Below are 18,032 nucleotides of genomic sequence, written 5' to 3' on the forward strand. Positions count from 1 at the left end.
AATTTGACTCATTTCACAAAGATGCTTAATTCTGGCGTGAACATGCAGTTCTACTCAAGAGTAAGCAACTAAGCGAAATAAAGCCATGGAACGCTTATTTGCCTTCTATCTATGCATTCTGACACTCCAACAATGTGTTCTGCTTCAATTTGACTCATTTTACAAAGATGCTTATTTCTTGAGTGAATACGCAGTTCTACTCAAGAGTAAGCAACTAAGCGAAATAAAGCCATGGAACGCTTATTTGCCTTCTATCTATGCATTCTGACACTCCAACAATGTTTTCTACTTCAATTTGGCTCATTTTACAAAGATGCTTATTCCTGGAGTGAACAAGCAGTTCTACTCAAGAGTAAGCAACTAAGCGAAATAAAGCCATGGAACGCTTATTTGCCTTCTATCTATGCATTCTGACACTCCAACAATGTTTTCTGCTTCAATTTGGCTCATTTTACAAAGATGCTTATTTCTGGCGTGAACATGCAGTTCTACTCAACAGTAAGCAACTAAGCGAAATAAAGCGATAGAACGCTTATTTGCCTTCTATCTGTGCATTCTGACACTCCAACAATGTGTTCTGATTCAATTTGACTCATTTCACCAAGATGCTTAATTCTGGCGTGAACATGCAGTTCTACTCAAGAGTAAGCAACTAAGCGGAATAAAGCGATAGAACGCTTATTTGCCTTCTATCTGTGCATTCTGACACTCCAAGAATGTTTCTGCTTCAATTTGACTCATTTTACAAAGATGCTTATTCCTGGAGTGAACAAGCAGTTTTACTCAAGAATAAGCAACTAAGCGAAATAAAGCCATGGAACGCTTATTTGCCTTCTATCTATGCATTCTGACACTCCAACAATGTTTTCTGCTTCAATTTGACTCATTTTACAAAGATGCTTATTTCTGGTGTGAACATGCAGTTCTACTCAAGAGTAAGCAACTAAGCGAAATAAAGCCATGGAACGCTTATTTGCCTTCTATCTATGCATTCTGACCCTCCAACAATGTTTTCTGCTTCAATTTGGCTCATTTTACAAAGATGCTTATTTCTGGCGTGAACATGCAGTTCTACTCTAGAGTAAGCAACTAAGCGAAATAAAGCGATAGAACGCTTATTTGCCTTCTATCTATGCATTCTGACACTCCAACAATGTGTTCTGCTTCAATTTGACTCATTTTACAAAGATGCTTATTTCTTGAGTGAATATGCAGTTCTACTCAAGAGTAAGCAACTAAGCGAAATAAAGCCATGGAACGCTTATTTGCCTTCTATCTATGCATTCTGACACTCCAACAATGTTTTCTACTTCAATTTGGCTCATTTTACAAAGATGCTTATTTCTGGTGTGAACATGCAGTTCTACTCAAGAGTAAGCAACTAAGCGAAATAAAGCCATGGAACGCTTATTTGCCTTCTATCTATGCATTCTGACACTCCACCAATGTGTTCTGCTTCAATTTGACTCATTTCACAAAGATGCTTAATTCTGGCGTGAACATGCAGTTCTACTCAAGAGTAAGCAACTAAGCGAAATAAAGCGATAGAACGCTTATTTGCCTTCTATCTGTGCATTCTGACACTCCAAGAATGTTTTCTGCTTCAATTTGACTCATTTTACAAAGATGCTTATTCCTGGAGTGAACAAGCAGTTCTACTCAAAAATAAGCAACTAAGCGAAATAAAGCCATGGAACGCTTATTTGCCTTCTATCTATGCATTCTGAAACTCCAACAATGTTTTCTGCTTCAATTTGGCTCATTTTACAAAGATGCTTATTTCTGGCGTGAACTTGCAGTTCTACTCAAGAGTAAGCAACTAAGCGAAATAAAGCGATAGAACGCTTATTTGCCTTCTATCTGTGCATTCTGACACTCCAACAATGTGTTCTGATTCAATTTGACTCATTTCACAAAGATGCTTATTCCTGGAGTGAACAAGCAGTTCTACTCAAGAATAAGCAACTAAGCGAAATAAAGCCATGGAACGCTTATTTGCCTTCTATCTATGCATTATGACACTCCAACAATGTGTTCTGCTTCAATTTGACTCATTTTACAAAGATGCTTATTTCTGGAGTGAACATGCAGTTCTACTCAAGAGTAAGCAACTAAGCGAAATAAAGCCATGGAACGCTTATTTGCCTTCTATCTATGCATTCTGACACTCCAACAATGTTTTCTGCTTCAATTTGGCTCATTTTACAAAGATGCTTATTTCTGGCGTGAACATGCAGTTCTACTCAAGAGTAAGCAACTAAGCGAAATAAAGCGATAGAACGCTTATTTGCCTTCTATCTGTGCATTCTGACACTCCAAACATGCAGTTCGACTCAAGAGTAAGCAACTAAGCGAAATAAAGCCATGGAACGCTTATTTGCCTTCTATCTATGCATTCTGACACTCCAACAATGTTTTCTGCTTCAATTTGGCTCATTTTACAAAGATGCTTATTTCTGACGTGAACATGCAGTTCTACTCAAGAGTAAGCAACTGAGCGAAATAAAGCGATAGAACGCTTATTTGCCTTCTATCTGTGCATTCTGACACTCCAACAATGTGTTCTGATTCAATTTGACTCATTTTACAAAGATGCTTATTTCTGGAGTGAACATGCAGTTCGACTCAAGAGTAAGCAACTAAGCGAAATAAAGCCATGGAACGCTTATTTGCCTTCTATCTATGCATTCTGACACTCCACCAATGTGTTCTGCTTCAATTTGACTCATTTCACAAAGATGCTTAATTCTGGCGTGAACATGCAGTTCTACTCAAGAGTAAGCAACTAAGCGAAATAAAGCCATGGAACGCTTATTTGCCTTCTATCTATGCATTCTGACACTCCAACAATGTGTTCTGCTTCAATTTGACTCATTTTACAAAGATGCTTATTTCTTGAGTGAATACGCAGTTCTACTCAAGAGTAAGCAACTAAGCGAAATAAAGCCATGGAACGCTTATTTGCCTTCTATCTATGCATTCTGACACTCCAACAATGTTTTCTGCTTCAATTTGGCTCATTTTACAAAGATGCTTATTTCTGGCGTGAACATGCAGTTCTACTCAACAGTAAGCAACTAAGCGAAATAAAGCGATAGAACGCTTATTTGCCTTCTATCTGTGCATTCTGACACTCCAACAATGTGTTCTGATTCAATTTGACTCATTTCACCAAGATGCTTAATTCTGGCGTGAACATGCAGTTCTACTCAAGAGTAAGCAACTAAGCGAAATAAAGCGATAGAACGCTTATTTGCCTTCTATCTGTGCATTCTGACACTCCAAGAATGTTTTCTGCTTCAATTTGACTCATTTTACAAAGATGCTTATTCCTGGAGTGAACAAGCAGTTCTACTCAAGAATAAGCAACTAAGCGAAATAAAGCCATGGAACGCTTATTTGCCTTCTATCTGTGCATTCTGACACTCCACCAATGTGTTCTGCTTCAATTTGACTCATTTCACAAAGATGCTTAATTCTGGCGTGAACATGCAGTTCTACTCAAGAGTAAGCAACTAAGCGGAATAAAGCGATAGAACGCTTATTTGCCTTCTATCTGTGCATTCTGACACTCCAAGAATGTTTTCTGCTTCAATTTGACTCATTTTACAAAGATGCTTATTCCTGGAGTGAACAAGCAGTTCTACTCAAGAATAAGCAACTAAGCGAAATAAAGCCATGGAACGCTTATTTGCCTTCTATCTATGCATTATGACACTCCACCAATGTGTTCTGCTTCAATTTGACTCATTTCACAAAGATGCTTAATTCTGGCGTGAACATGCAGTTCTACTCAAGAGTAAGCAACTAAGCGGAATAAAGCGATAGAACGCTTATTTGCCTTCTATCTGTGCATTCTGACACTCCAAGAATGTTTCTGCTTCAATTTGACTCATTTTACAAAGATGCTTATTCCTGGAGTGAACAAGCAGTTTTACTCAAGAATAAGCAACTAAGCGAAATAAAGCCATGGAACGCTTATTTGCCTTCTATCTATGCATTCTGACACTCCAACAATGTTTTCTGCTTCAATTTGACTCATTTTACAAAGATGCTTATTTCTGGTGTGAACATGCAGTTCTACTCAAGAGTAAGCAACTAAGCGAAATAAAGCCATGGAACGCTTATTTGCCTTCTATCTATGCATTCTGACCCTCCAACAATGTTTTCTGCTTCAATTTGGCTCATTTTACAAAGATGCTTATTTCTGGCGTGAACATGCAGTTCTACTCTAGAGTAAGCAACTAAGCGAAATAAAGCGATAGAACGCTTATTTGCCTTCTATCTGTGCATTCTGACACTCCAAGAATGTTTTCTGCTTCAATTTGACTCATCTTACAAACATGCTTATTCCTGGAGTGAACAAGCAGTTCTACTCAAGAATAAGCAACTAAGAGGAAATAAAGCCATGGAACGCTTATTTGCCTTCTATCTATGCATTCTGACACTCCAACAATGTGTTCTGCTTCAATTTGACTCATTTTACAAAGATGCTTATTTCTTGAGTGAATATGCAGTTCTACTCAAGAGTAAGCAACTAAGCGAAATAAAGCCATGGAACGCTTATTTGCCTTCTATCTATGCATTCTGACACTCCAACAATGTTTTCTACTTCAATTTGGCTCATTTTACAAAGATGCTTATTTCTGGTGTGAACATGCAGTTCTACTCAAGAGTAAGCAACTAAGCGAAATAAAGCCATGGAACGCTTATTTGCCTTCTATCTATGCATTCTGACACTCCACCAATGTGTTCTGCTTCAATTTGACTCATTTCACAAAGATGCTTAATTCTGGCGTGAACATGCAGTTCTACTCAAGAGTAAGCAACTAAGCGAAATAAAGCGATAGAACGCTTATTTGCCTTCTATCTGTGCATTCTGACACTCCAAGAATGTTTTCTGCTTCAATTTGACTCATTTTACAAAGATGCTTATTCCTGGAGTGAACAAGCAGTTCTACTCAAAAATAAGCAACTAAGCGAAATAAAGCCATGGAACGCTTATTTGCCTTCTATCTATGCATTCTGAAACTCCAACAATGTTTTCTGCTTCAATTTGGCTCATTTTACAAAGATGCTTATTTCTGGCGTGAACCTGCAGTTCTACTCAAGAGTAAGCAACTAAGCGAAATAAAGCTATAGAACGCTTATTTGCCTTCTATCTGTGCATTCTGACACTCCAACAATGTGTTCTGATTCAATTTGACTCATTTCACAAAGATGCTTAATTCTGGCGTGAACATGCAGTTCTACTCAAGAGTAAGCAACTAAGCGAAATAAAGCCATGGAACGCTTATTTGCCTTCTATCTATGCATTCTGACACTCCAAGAATGTTTTCTGCTTCAATTTGACTCATTTCACAAAGATGCTTATTCCTGGAGTGAACAAGCAGTTCTACTCAAGAATAAGCAACTAAGCGAAATAAAGCCATGGAACGCTTATTTGCCTTCTATCTATGCATTCTGACACTCCAACAATGTGTTCTGCTTCAATTTGACTCATTTTACAAAGATGCTTATTTCTTGAGTGAATATGCAGTTCTACTCAAGAGTAAGCAACTAAGCGAAATAAAGCCATGGAACGCTTATTTGCCTTCTATCTATGCATTCTGACACTCCAACAATGTTTTCTACTTCAATTTGGCTCATTTTACAAAGATGCTTATTTCTGGTGTGAAAATGCAGTTCTACTCAAGAGTAAGCAACTAAGCGAAATAAAGCCATGGAACGCTTATTTGCCTTCTATCTATGCATTCTGACACTCCAACAATGTGTTCTGCTTCAATTTGACTCATTTTACAAAGATGCTTATTCCTGGAGTGAACAAGCAGTTCTACTCAAGAATAAGCAACTAAGCGAAATAAAGCAATGGAACGCTTATTTGCCTTCTATCTATGCATTCTGACACTCCAACAATGTGTTCTGCTTCAATTTGACTCATTTTACAAAGATGCTTATTCCTGGAGTGAACAAGCAGTTTTACTCAAGAATAAGCAACTAAGCGAAATAAAGCCATGGAACGCTTATTTGCCTTCTATCTATGCATTCTGACACTCCAACAATGTTTTCTGCTTCAATTTGACTCATTTTACAAAGATGCTTATTTCTGGCGTGAACATGCAGTTCTACTCAAGAGTAAGCAACTAAGCGAAATAAAGCCATGGAACGCTTATTTGCCTTCTATCTATGCATTCTGACACTCCAACAATGTTTTCTGCTTCAATTTGGCTCATTTTACAAAGATGCTTATTTCTGGCGTGAACATGCAGTTCTACTCTAGAGTAAGCAACTAAGCGAAATAAAGCGGTAGAACGCTTATTTGCCTTCTATCTGTGCATTCTGACACTCCAACAATGTGTTCTGCTTCAATTTGACTCATCTTACAAACATGCTTATTCCTGGAGTGAACATGCAGTTCGACTCAAGAGTAAGCAACTAAGCGAAATAAAGCCATGGAATGCTTATTTGCCTTCTATCTATGCATTCTGACACTCCACCAATGTGTTCTGCTTCAATTTGACTCATTTCACAAAGATGCTTATTTCTGGCGTGAACATGCAGTTCTACTCAAGAGTAAGCAACTAAGCGAAATAAATCGATAGAACGCTTATTTGCCTTCTATCTATGCATTATGATACTCCAACAATGTGTTCTGCTTCAATTTGACTCATTTTACAAATATGCTTATTTCTGGAGTGAACATGCAGTTCTACTCAAGAGTAAGCAACTAAGCGAAATAAAGCCATGGAATGCTTATTTGCCTTCTATCTATGCATTCTGAAACTCCAACAATGTTTTCTGCTTCAATTTGGCTCATTTTACAAAGATGCTTATTTCTGGCGTGAACCTGCAGTTCTGCTCAAGAGTAAGCAACTAAGCGAAATAAAGCGATAGAACGCTTATTTGCCTTCTATCTGTGCATTCTGACACTCCAACAATGTGTTCTGATTCAATTTGACTCATTTCACAAAGATGCTTAATTCTGGCGTGAACATGCAGTTCTACTCAAGAGTAAGCAACTAAGCGAAATAAAGCGATAGAACGCTTATTTGCCTTCTATCTGTGCATTCTGACACTCCAAGAATGTTTTCTGCTTCAATTTGACTCGTCTTACAAACATGCTTATTCCTGGAGTGAACAAGCAGTTCTACTCAAGAATAAGCAACTAAGCGAAATAAAGCCATGGAACGCTTATTTGCCTTCTATCTATGCATTCTGACACTCCAACAATGTGTTCTGCTTCAATTTGACTCATTTTACAAAGATGCTTATTTCTTGAGTGAATATGCAGTTCTACTCAAGAGTAAGCAACTAAGCGAAATAAAGCCATGGAACGCTTATTTGCCTTCTATCTGTGCATTCTGACACTCCAAGAATGTTTTCTGCTTCAATTTGACTCATTTTACAAAGATGCTTATTCCTGGAGTGAACAAGCAGTTCTACTCAAGAATAAGCAACTAAGCGAAATAAAGCCATGGAACGCTTATTTGCCTTCTATCTATGCATTCTGACACTCCAACAATGTGTTCTGCTTCAATTTGACTCATTTTACAAAGATGCTTATTTCTTGAGTGAATATGCAGTTCTACTCAAGAGTAAGCAACTAAGCGAAATAAAGCCATGGAACGCTTATTTGCCTTCTATCTATGCATTCTGACACTCTAACAATGTTTTCTACTTCAATTTGGCTCATTTTACAATGATGCTTATTTCTTGAGTGAATATGCAGTTCTACTCAAGAGTAAGCAACTAAGCGAAATAAAGCCATGGAACGCTTATTTGCCTTCTATCTATGCATTCTGACACTCCACCAATGTGTTCTGCTTCAATTTGACTCATTTCACAAAGATGCTTAATTCTGGCGTGAACATGCAGTTCTACTCAAGAGTAAGCAACTAAGCGAAATAAAGCGATAGAACGCTTATTTGCCTTCTATCTGTGCATTCTGACACTCCAAGAATGTTTTCTGCTTCAATTTGACTCATTTTACAAAGATGCTTATTCCTGGAGTGAACAAGCAGTTCTACTCAAGAATAAGCAACTAAGCGAAATAAAGCCATGGAACGCTTATTTGCCTTCTATCTATGCATTCTGACACTCCAACAATGTTTTCTGCTTCAATTTGGCTCATTTTACAAAGATGCTTATTTCTGGCGTGAACATGCAGTTCTACTCTAGAGTAAGCAACTAAGCGAAATAAAGTGATAGAACGCTTATTTGCCTTCTATCTGTGCATCCTGACACTCCAACAATGTGTTCTGATTCAATTTGACTCATTTCACAAAGATGCTTAATTCTGGCGTGAACATGCAGTTCTACTCAAGAGTAAGCAACTAAGCGAAATAAAGCGATAGAACGCTTATTTGCCTTCTATCTGTGCATTCTGACACTCCAAGAATGTTTTCTGCTTCAATTTGACTCATCTTACAAACATGCTTATTCCTGGAGTGAACAAGCAGTTCTACTCAAGAATAAGCAACTAAGCGAAATAAAGCCATGGAACGCTTATTTGCCTTCTATCTATGCATTCTGACACTCCAAGAATGTTTTCTGCTTCAATTTGACTCATTTCACAAAGATGCTTATTCCTGGAGTGAACAAGCAGTTCTACTCAAGAATAAGCAACTAAGCGAAATAAAGCCATGGAACGCTTATTTGCCTTCTATCTATGCATTCTGACACTCCAACAATGTGTTCTGCTTCAATTTGACTCATTTTACAAAGATGCTTATTTCTTGAGTGAATATGCAGTTCTACTCAAGAGTAAGCAACTAAGCGAAATAAAGCCATGGAACGCTTATTTGCCTTCTATCTATGCATTCTGACACTCCAACAATGTTTTCTACTTCAATTTGGCTCATTTTACAAAGATGCTTATTTCTGGTGTGAAAATGCAGTTCTACTCAAGAGTAAGCAACTAAGCGAAATAAAGCCATGGAACGCTTATTTGCCTTCTATCTATGCATTCTGACACTCCAACAATGTGTTCTGCTTCAATTTGACTCATTTTACAAAGATGCTTATTCCTGGAGTGAACAAGCAGTTCTACTCAAGAATAAGCAACTAAGCGAAATAAAGCAATGGAACGCTTATTTGCCTTCTATCTATGCATTCTGACACTCCAACAATGTGTTCTGCTTCAATTTGACTCATTTTACAAAGATGCTTATTCCTGGAGTGAACAAGCAGTTTTACTCAAGAATAAGCAACTAAGCGAAATAAAGCCATGGAACGCTTATTTGCCTTCTATCTATGCATTCTGACACTCCAACAATGTTTTCTGCTTCAATTTGACTCATTTTACAAAGATGCTTATTTCTGGCGTGAACATGCAGTTCTACTCAAGAGTAAGCAACTAAGCGAAATAAAGCCATGGAACGCTTATTTGCCTTCTATCTATGCATTCTGACACTCCAACAATGTTTTCTGCTTCAATTTGGCTCATTTTACAAAGATGCTTATTTCTGGCGTGAACATGCAGTTCTACTCTAGAGTAAGCAACTAAGCGAAATAAAGCGGTAGAACGCTTATTTGCCTTCTATCTGTGCATTCTGACACTCCAACAATGTGTTCTGCTTCAATTTGACTCATCTTACAAACATGCTTATTCCTGGAGTGAACATGCAGTTCGACTCAAGAGTAAGCAACTAAGCGAAATAAAGCCATGGAATGCTTATTTGCCTTCTATCTATGCATTCTGACACTCCACCAATGTGTTCTGCTTCAATTTGACTCATTTCACAAAGATGCTTATTTCTGGCGTGAACATGCAGTTCTACTCAAGAGTAAGCAACTAAGCGAAATAAATCGATAGAACGCTTATTTGCCTTCTATCTATGCATTATGATACTCCAACAATGTGTTCTGCTTCAATTTGACTCATTTTACAAATATGCTTATTTCTGGAGTGAACATGCAGTTCTACTCAAGAGTAAGCAACTAAGCGAAATAAAGCCATGGAATGCTTATTTGCCTTCTATCTATGCATTCTGAAACTCCAACAATGTTTTCTGCTTCAATTTGGCTCATTTTACAAAGATGCTTATTTCTGGCGTGAACCTGCAGTTCTGCTCAAGAGTAAGCAACTAAGCGAAATAAAGCGATAGAACGCTTATTTGCCTTCTATCTGTGCATTCTGACACTCCAACAATGTGTTCTGATTCAATTTGACTCATTTCACAAAGATGCTTAATTCTGGCGTGAACATGCAGTTCTACTCAAGAGTAAGCAACTAAGCGAAATAAAGCGATAGAACGCTTATTTGCCTTCTATCTGTGCATTCTGACACTCCAAGAATGTTTTCTGCTTCAATTTGACTCGTCTTACAAACATGCTTATTCCTGGAGTGAACAAGCAGTTCTACTCAAGAATAAGCAACTAAGCGAAATAAAGCCATGGAACGCTTATTTGCCTTCTATCTATGCATTCTGACACTCCAACAATGTGTTCTGCTTCAATTTGACTCATTTTACAAAGATGCTTATTTCTTGAGTGAATATGCAGTTCTACTCAAGAGTAAGCAACTAAGCGAAATAAAGCCATGGAACGCTTATTTGCCTTCTATCTGTGCATTCTGACACTCCAAGAATGTTTTCTGCTTCAATTTGACTCATTTTACAAAGATGCTTATTCCTGGAGTGAACAAGCAGTTCTACTCAAGAATAAGCAACTAAGCGAAATAAAGCCATGGAACGCTTATTTGCCTTCTATCTATGCATTCTGACACTCCAACAATGTGTTCTGCTTCAATTTGACTCATTTTACAAAGATGCTTATTTCTTGAGTGAATATGCAGTTCTACTCAAGAGTAAGCAACTAAGCGAAATAAAGCCATGGAACGCTTATTTGCCTTCTATCTATGCATTCTGACACTCTAACAATGTTTTCTACTTCAATTTGGCTCATTTTACAATGATGCTTATTTCTTGAGTGAATATGCAGTTCTACTCAAGAGTAAGCAACTAAGCGAAATAAAGCCATGGAACGCTTATTTGCCTTCTATCTATGCATTCTGACACTCCACCAATGTGTTCTGCTTCAATTTGACTCATTTCACAAAGATGCTTAATTCTGGCGTGAACATGCAGTTCTACTCAAGAGTAAGCAACTAAGCGAAATAAAGCGATAGAACGCTTATTTGCCTTCTATCTGTGCATTCTGACACTCCAAGAATGTTTTCTGCTTCAATTTGACTCATTTTACAAAGATGCTTATTCCTGGAGTGAACAAGCAGTTCTACTCAAGAATAAGCAACTAAGCGAAATAAAGCCATGGAACGCTTATTTGCCTTCTATCTATGCATTCTGACACTCCAACAATGTTTTCTGCTTCAATTTGGCTCATTTTACAAAGATGCTTATTTCTGGCGTGAACATGCAGTTCTACTCTAGAGTAAGCAACTAAGCGAAATAAAGTGATAGAACGCTTATTTGCCTTCTATCTGTGCATCCTGACACTCCAACAATGTGTTCTGATTCAATTTGACTCATTTCACAAAGATGCTTAATTCTGGCGTGAACATGCAGTTCTACTCAAGAGTAAGCAACTAAGCGAAATAAAGCGATAGAACGCTTATTTGCCTTCTATCTGTGCATTCTGACACTCCAAGAATGTTTTCTGCTTCAATTTGACTCATCTTACAAACATGCTTATTCCTGGAGTGAACAAGCAGTTCTACTCAAGAATAAGCAACTAAGCGAAATAAAGCCATGGAACGCTTATTTGCCTTCTATCTATGCATTCTGACACTCCAATAATGTGTTCTGCTTCAATTTGACTCATTTTACAAAGATGCTTATTCCTGGAGTGAACAAGCAGTTCTACTCAAGAATAAGCAACTAAGCGAAATAAAGCCATGGAACGCTTATTTGCCTTCTATCTATGCATTATGACACTCCAATAATGTGTTCTGCTTCAATTTGACTCATTTTACAAAGATGCTTATTCCTGGAGTGAACAAGCAGTTTTACTCAAGAATAAGCAACTAAGCGAAATAAAGCCATGGAACGCTTATTTGCCTTCTATCTATGCATTATGATACTCCAACAATGTTTTCTGCTTCAATTTGGCTCATTTTACAAAAATGCTTATTTCTGGCGTGAACATGCAGTTCTACTCTAGAGTAAGCAACTAAGCGAAATAAAGCGATAGAACGCTTATTTGCCTTCTATCTATGCATTCTGACACTCCAACAATGTGTTCTGCTTCAATTTGACTCATTTTACAAAGATGCTTTATTCTTGAGTGAATATGCAGTTCTACTCAAGAGTAAGCAACTAAGCGAAATAAAGCCATGGAACGCTTATTTGCCTTCTATCTATGCATTCTGACACTCTAACAATGTTTTCTACTTCAATTTGGCTCATTTTACAATGATGCTTATTTCTGGTGTGAACATGCAGTTCTACTCAAGAGTAAGCAACTAAGCGAAATAAAGCCATGGAACGCTTATTTGCCTTCTATCTGTGCATTCTGACACTCCACCAATGTGTTCTGCTTCAATTTGACTCATTTCACAAAGATGCTTAATTCTGGCGTGAACATGCAGTTCTACTCAAGAGTAAGCAACTAAGCGAAATAAAGCGATAGAACGCTTATTTGCCTTCTATCTATGCATTCTGACACTCTAACAATGTTTTCTACTTCAATTTGACTCATTTTACAAAGATGCTTTTTTCTTGAGTGAATATGCAGTTCTACTCAAGAGTAAGCAACTAAGCGAAATAAAGCCATGGAACACTTATTTGCCTTCTATCTATGCATTCTGACACTCCAACAATGTTTTCTACTTCAATTTGGCTCATTTTACAAAGATGCTTATTTCTGGTGTGAACATGCAGTTCTACTCAAGAGTAAGCAACTAAGCGAAATAAAGCCATGGAACGCTTATTTGCCGTCTATCTATGCATTCTGACACTCCACCAATGTGTTCTGCTTCAATTTGACTCATTTCACAAAGATGCTTAATTCTGGCGTGAACATGCAGTTCTACTCAAGAGTAAGCAACTAAGCGAAATAAAGCGATAGAACGCTTATTTGCCTTCTATCTGTGCATTCTGACACTCCAAGAATGTTTTCTGCTTCAATTTGACTCATTTTACAAAGATGCTTATTCCTGGAGTGAACAAGCAGTTCTACTCAAGAATAAGCAACTAAGCGAAATAAAGCCATGGAACGCTTATTTGCCTTCTATCTATGCATTCTGACACTCCAACAATGTGTTCTGCTTCAATTTGACTCATTTTACAAAGATGCTTATTTCTTGAGTGAATATGCAGTTCTACTCAAGAGTAAGCAACTAAGCGAAATAAAGCCATGGAACGCTTATTTGCCTTCTATCTATGCATTCTGACACTCTAACAATGTTTTCTACTTCAATTTGGCTCATTTTACAATGATGCTTATTTCTGGTGTGAACATGCAGTTCTACTCAAGAGTAAGCAACTAAGCGAAATAAAGCCATGGAACGCTTATTTGCCTTCTATCTGTGCATTCTGACACTCCACCAATGTGTTCTGCTTCAATTTGACTCATTTCACAAAGATGCTTAATTCTGGCGTGAACATGCAGTTCTACTCAAGAGTAAGCAACTAAGCGAAATAAAGCGATAGAACGCTTATTTGCCTTCTATCTATGCATTCTGACACTCCAACAATGTGTTCTCCTTCAATTTGACTCATTTTACAAAGATGCTTTTTTCTTGAGTGAATATGCAGTTCTACTCAAGAGTAAGCAACTAAGCGAAATAAAGCCATGGAACACTTATTTGCCTTCTATCTATGCATTCTGACACTCCAACAATGTTTTCTACTTCAATTTGGCTCATTTTACAAAGATGCTTAATTCTGGCGTGAACATGCAGTTCTACTCAAGAGTAAGCAACTAAGCGAAATAAAGCGATAGAACGCTTATTTGCCTTCTATCTGTGCATTCTGACACTCCAAGAATGTTTTCTGCTTCAATTTGACTCATTTTACAAAGATGCTTATTCCTGGAGTGAACAAGCAGTTCTACTCAAGAATAAGCAACTAAGCGAAATAAAGCCATGGAACGCTTATTTGCCTTCTATCTATGCATTATGACACTCCAACAATGTTTTCTGCTTCAATTTGACTCATTTTACAAAGATGCTTATTTCTGGAGTGAACATGCAGTTCTACTCAAGAGTAAGCAACTAAGCGAAATAAAGCCATGGAACGCTTATTTGCCTTCTACCTATGCATTCTGACACTCCAACAATGTTTTCTGCTTCAATTTGGCTCATTTTACAAAGATGCTTATTTCTGGCGTGAACATGCAGTTCTACTCAACAGTAAGCAACTAAGCGAAATAAAGCGATAGAACGCTTATTTGCCTTCTATCTGTGCATTCTGACACTCCAGCAATGTGTTCTGATTCAATTTGACTCATTTCACAAAGATGCTTAATTCTGGCGTGAACATGTAGTTCTTCTCAAGAGTAAGCAACTAAGCGAAATAAAGCGATAAAACGCTTATTTGCCTTCTATCTGTGCATTCTGACACTCCAAGAATGTTTTCTGCTTCAATTTGACTCATTTTACAAAGATGCTTATTCCTGGAGTGAACAAGCAGTTCTACTCAAGAGTAAGCAACTAAGCGAAATAAAGCCATGGAACGCTTATTTGCCTTCTATCTATGCATTCTGACACTCCACCAATGTGTTCTGCTTCAATTTGACTCATTTCACAAAGATGCTTAATTCTGGCGTGAACATGCAGTTCTACTCAAGAGTAAGCAACTAAGCGAAATAAAGCGATAGAACGCTTATTTGCCTTCTATCTGTGCATTCTGACACTCCAACAATGTGTTCTGATTCAATTTGACTCATTTCACAAAGATGCTTAATTCTGGCGTGAACATGCAGTTCTACTCAAGAGTAAGCAACTAAGCGAAATAAAGCGATAGAACGCTTATTTGCCTTCTATCTGTGCATTCTGACACTCCAAGAATCTTTTCTGCTTCAATTTGACTCATCTTACAAACATGCTTATTCCTGGAGTGAACAAGCAGTTCTACTCAAGAATAAGCAACTAAGCGAAATAAAGCCATGGAACGCTTATTTGCCTTCTATCTATGCATTCTGACACTCCAACAATTTGTTCTGCTTCAATTTGACTCATTTTACAAAGGTGATTATTCCTGGAGTGAACATGCAGTTCTACTCAAGAGTAAGCAACTAAGCGAAATAAAGCGATAGAACGCTTATTTGCCTTCTATCTGTGCATTCTGACACTCCAAACATGCATTTCGACTCAAGAGTAAGCAACTAAGCGAAATAAAGCCATGGAACGCTTATTTGCCTTCTATCTATGCATTCTGACACTCCACCAATGTGTTCTGCTTCAATTTGACTCATTTCACAAAGATGCTTATTTCTGGCGTGAACATGCAGTTCTACTCAAGAGTAAGCAACTAAGCGAAATAAATCGATAGAACGCTTATTTGCCTTCTATCTGTGCATTCTGACACTCCAAGAATGTTTTCTGCTTCAATTTGACTCATCTTACAAACATGCTTATTCCTGGAGTGAACAAGCAGTTCTACTCAAGAATAAGCAACTAAGCGAAATAAAGCCATGGAACGCTTATTTGCCTTCTATCTATGCATTCTGACACTCCAACAATGTGTTCTGCTTCAATTTGACTCATTTTACAAAGATGCTTATTTCTTGAGTGAATATGCAGTTCTACTCAAGAGTAAGCAACTAAGCGAAATAAAGCCATGGAACGCTTATTTGCCTTCTATCTATGCATTATGACACTCCAACAATGTGTTCTGCTTCAATTTGGCTCATTTTACAAAGATGCTTATTTCTGGCGTGAACATGCAGTTCTACTCAAGAGTAAGCAACTAAGCGAAATAAAGCGATAGAACGCTTATTTGCCTTCTATCTGTGCATTCTGACACTCCAAACATGCAGTTCGACTCAAGAGTAAGCAACTAAGCGAAATAAAGCCATGGAACGCTTATTTGCCTTCTATCTATGCTTTCTGACACTCCAACAATGTTTTCTGCTTCAATTTGGCTCATTTTACAAAGATGCTTATTTCTGACGTGAACATGCAGTTCTACTCAAGAGTAAGCAACTAAGCGAAATAAAGCGATAGAACGCTTATTTGCCTTCTATCTGTGCATTCTGACACTCCAACAATGTGTTCTGATTCAATTTGACTCATTTTACAAAGATGCTTATTTCTGGAGTGAACATGCAGTTCGACTCAAGAGTAAGCAACTAAGCGAAATAAAGCCATGGAACGCTTATTTGCCTTCTATCTATGCATTCTGACACTCCACCAATGTGTTCTGCTTCAATTTGACTCATTTCACAAAGATGCTTAATTCTGGCGTGAACATGCAGTTCTACTCAAGAGTAAGCAACTAAGCGAAATAAAGCGATAGAACGCTTATGTGCCTTCTATCTGTGCATTCTGACACTCCAAGAATGTGTTCTGCTTCAATTTGACTCATTTTACAAACATGCTTATTCCTGGAGTGAACAAGCAGTTCTACTCAAGAATAAGCAACTAAGCGAAATAAAGCCATGGAACGCTTATTTGCCTTCTATCTATGCATTCTGACACTCCACCAATGTGTTCTGCTTCAATTTGACTCATTTCACAAAGAACCTTATTTCTGGCGTGAACATGCAGTTCTACTCAAGAGTAAGCAACTAAGCGAAATAAAGCCATGGAACGGTTATTTGCCTTCTATCTATGCATTCTTACACTCCAACAATGTGTTCTGCTTCAATTTGACTCATTTTACAAAGATGCTTATTTCTTGAGTGAATATGCAGTTCTACTCAAGAGTAAGCAACTAAGCGAAATAAAGCCATGGAACGCTTATTTGCCTTCTATCTATGCATTCTGACACTCCAACAATGTTTTCTACTTCAATTTGGCTCATTTTACAAAGATGCTTATTCCTGGAGTGAACAAGCAGTTCTACTCAAGAATAAGCAACTAAGCGAAATAAAGCCATGGAACGCTTATTTGCCTTCTATCTATGCATTATGACACTCCAACAATGTGTTCTGCTTCAATTTGACTCATTTTACAAAGATGCTTATTTCTGGAGTGAACATGCAGTTCTACTCAAGAGTAAGCAACTAAGCGAAATAAAGCCATGGAACGCTTATTTGCCTTCTATCTATGCATTCTGACACTCCAACAATGTTTTCTGCTTCAATTTGGCTCATTTTACAAAGATGCTTATTTCTGGCGTGAACATGCAGTTCTACTCAAGAGTAAGCAACTAAGCGAAATAAAGCGATAGAACGCTTATTTGCCTTCTATCTGTGCATTCTGACACTCCAAACATGCAGTTCGACTCAAGAGTAAGCAACTAAGCGAAATAAAGCCATGGAACGCTTATTTGCCTTCTATCTATGCATTCTGACACTCCAACAATGTTTTCTGCTTCAATTTGGCTCATTTTACAAAGATGCTTATTTCTGACGTGAACATGCAGTTCTACTCAAGAGTAAGCAACTAAGCGAAATAAAGCCATGGAACGCTTATTTGCCTTCTATCTGTGCATTCTGACACTCCAACAATGTTTTCTGCTTCAATTTGACTCATTTCACAAAGATGCTTAATTCTGGCGTGAACATGCAGTTCTACTCAAGAGTAAGCAACTAAGCGAAATAAAGCCATGGAACGCTTATTTGCCTTCTATCTATGCATTCTGACACTCCAACAATGTGTTCTGCTTCAATTTGACTCATTTTACAAAGATGCTTATTTCTTGAGTGAATACGCAGTTCTACTCAAGAGTAAGCAACTAAGCGAAATAAAGCCATGGAACGCTTATTTGCCTTCTATCTATGCATTCTGACACTCCAACAATGTTTTCTACTTCAATTTGGCTCATTTTACAAAGATGCTTATTCCTGGAGTGAACAAGCAGTTCTACTCAAGAGTAAGCAACTAAGCGAAATAAAGCCATGGGACGCTTATTTGCCTTCTATCTATGCATTCTGACACTCCAACAATGTTTTCTGCTTCAATTTGG

Source organism: Zootoca vivipara, chromosome 4, assembly GCF_965207765.1.
Source record: "Zootoca vivipara chromosome 4, rZooViv2.hap1.1, whole genome shotgun sequence".
In the NCBI taxonomy this organism is placed as follows: domain Eukaryota; kingdom Metazoa; phylum Chordata; class Lepidosauria; order Squamata; family Lacertidae; genus Zootoca; species Zootoca vivipara.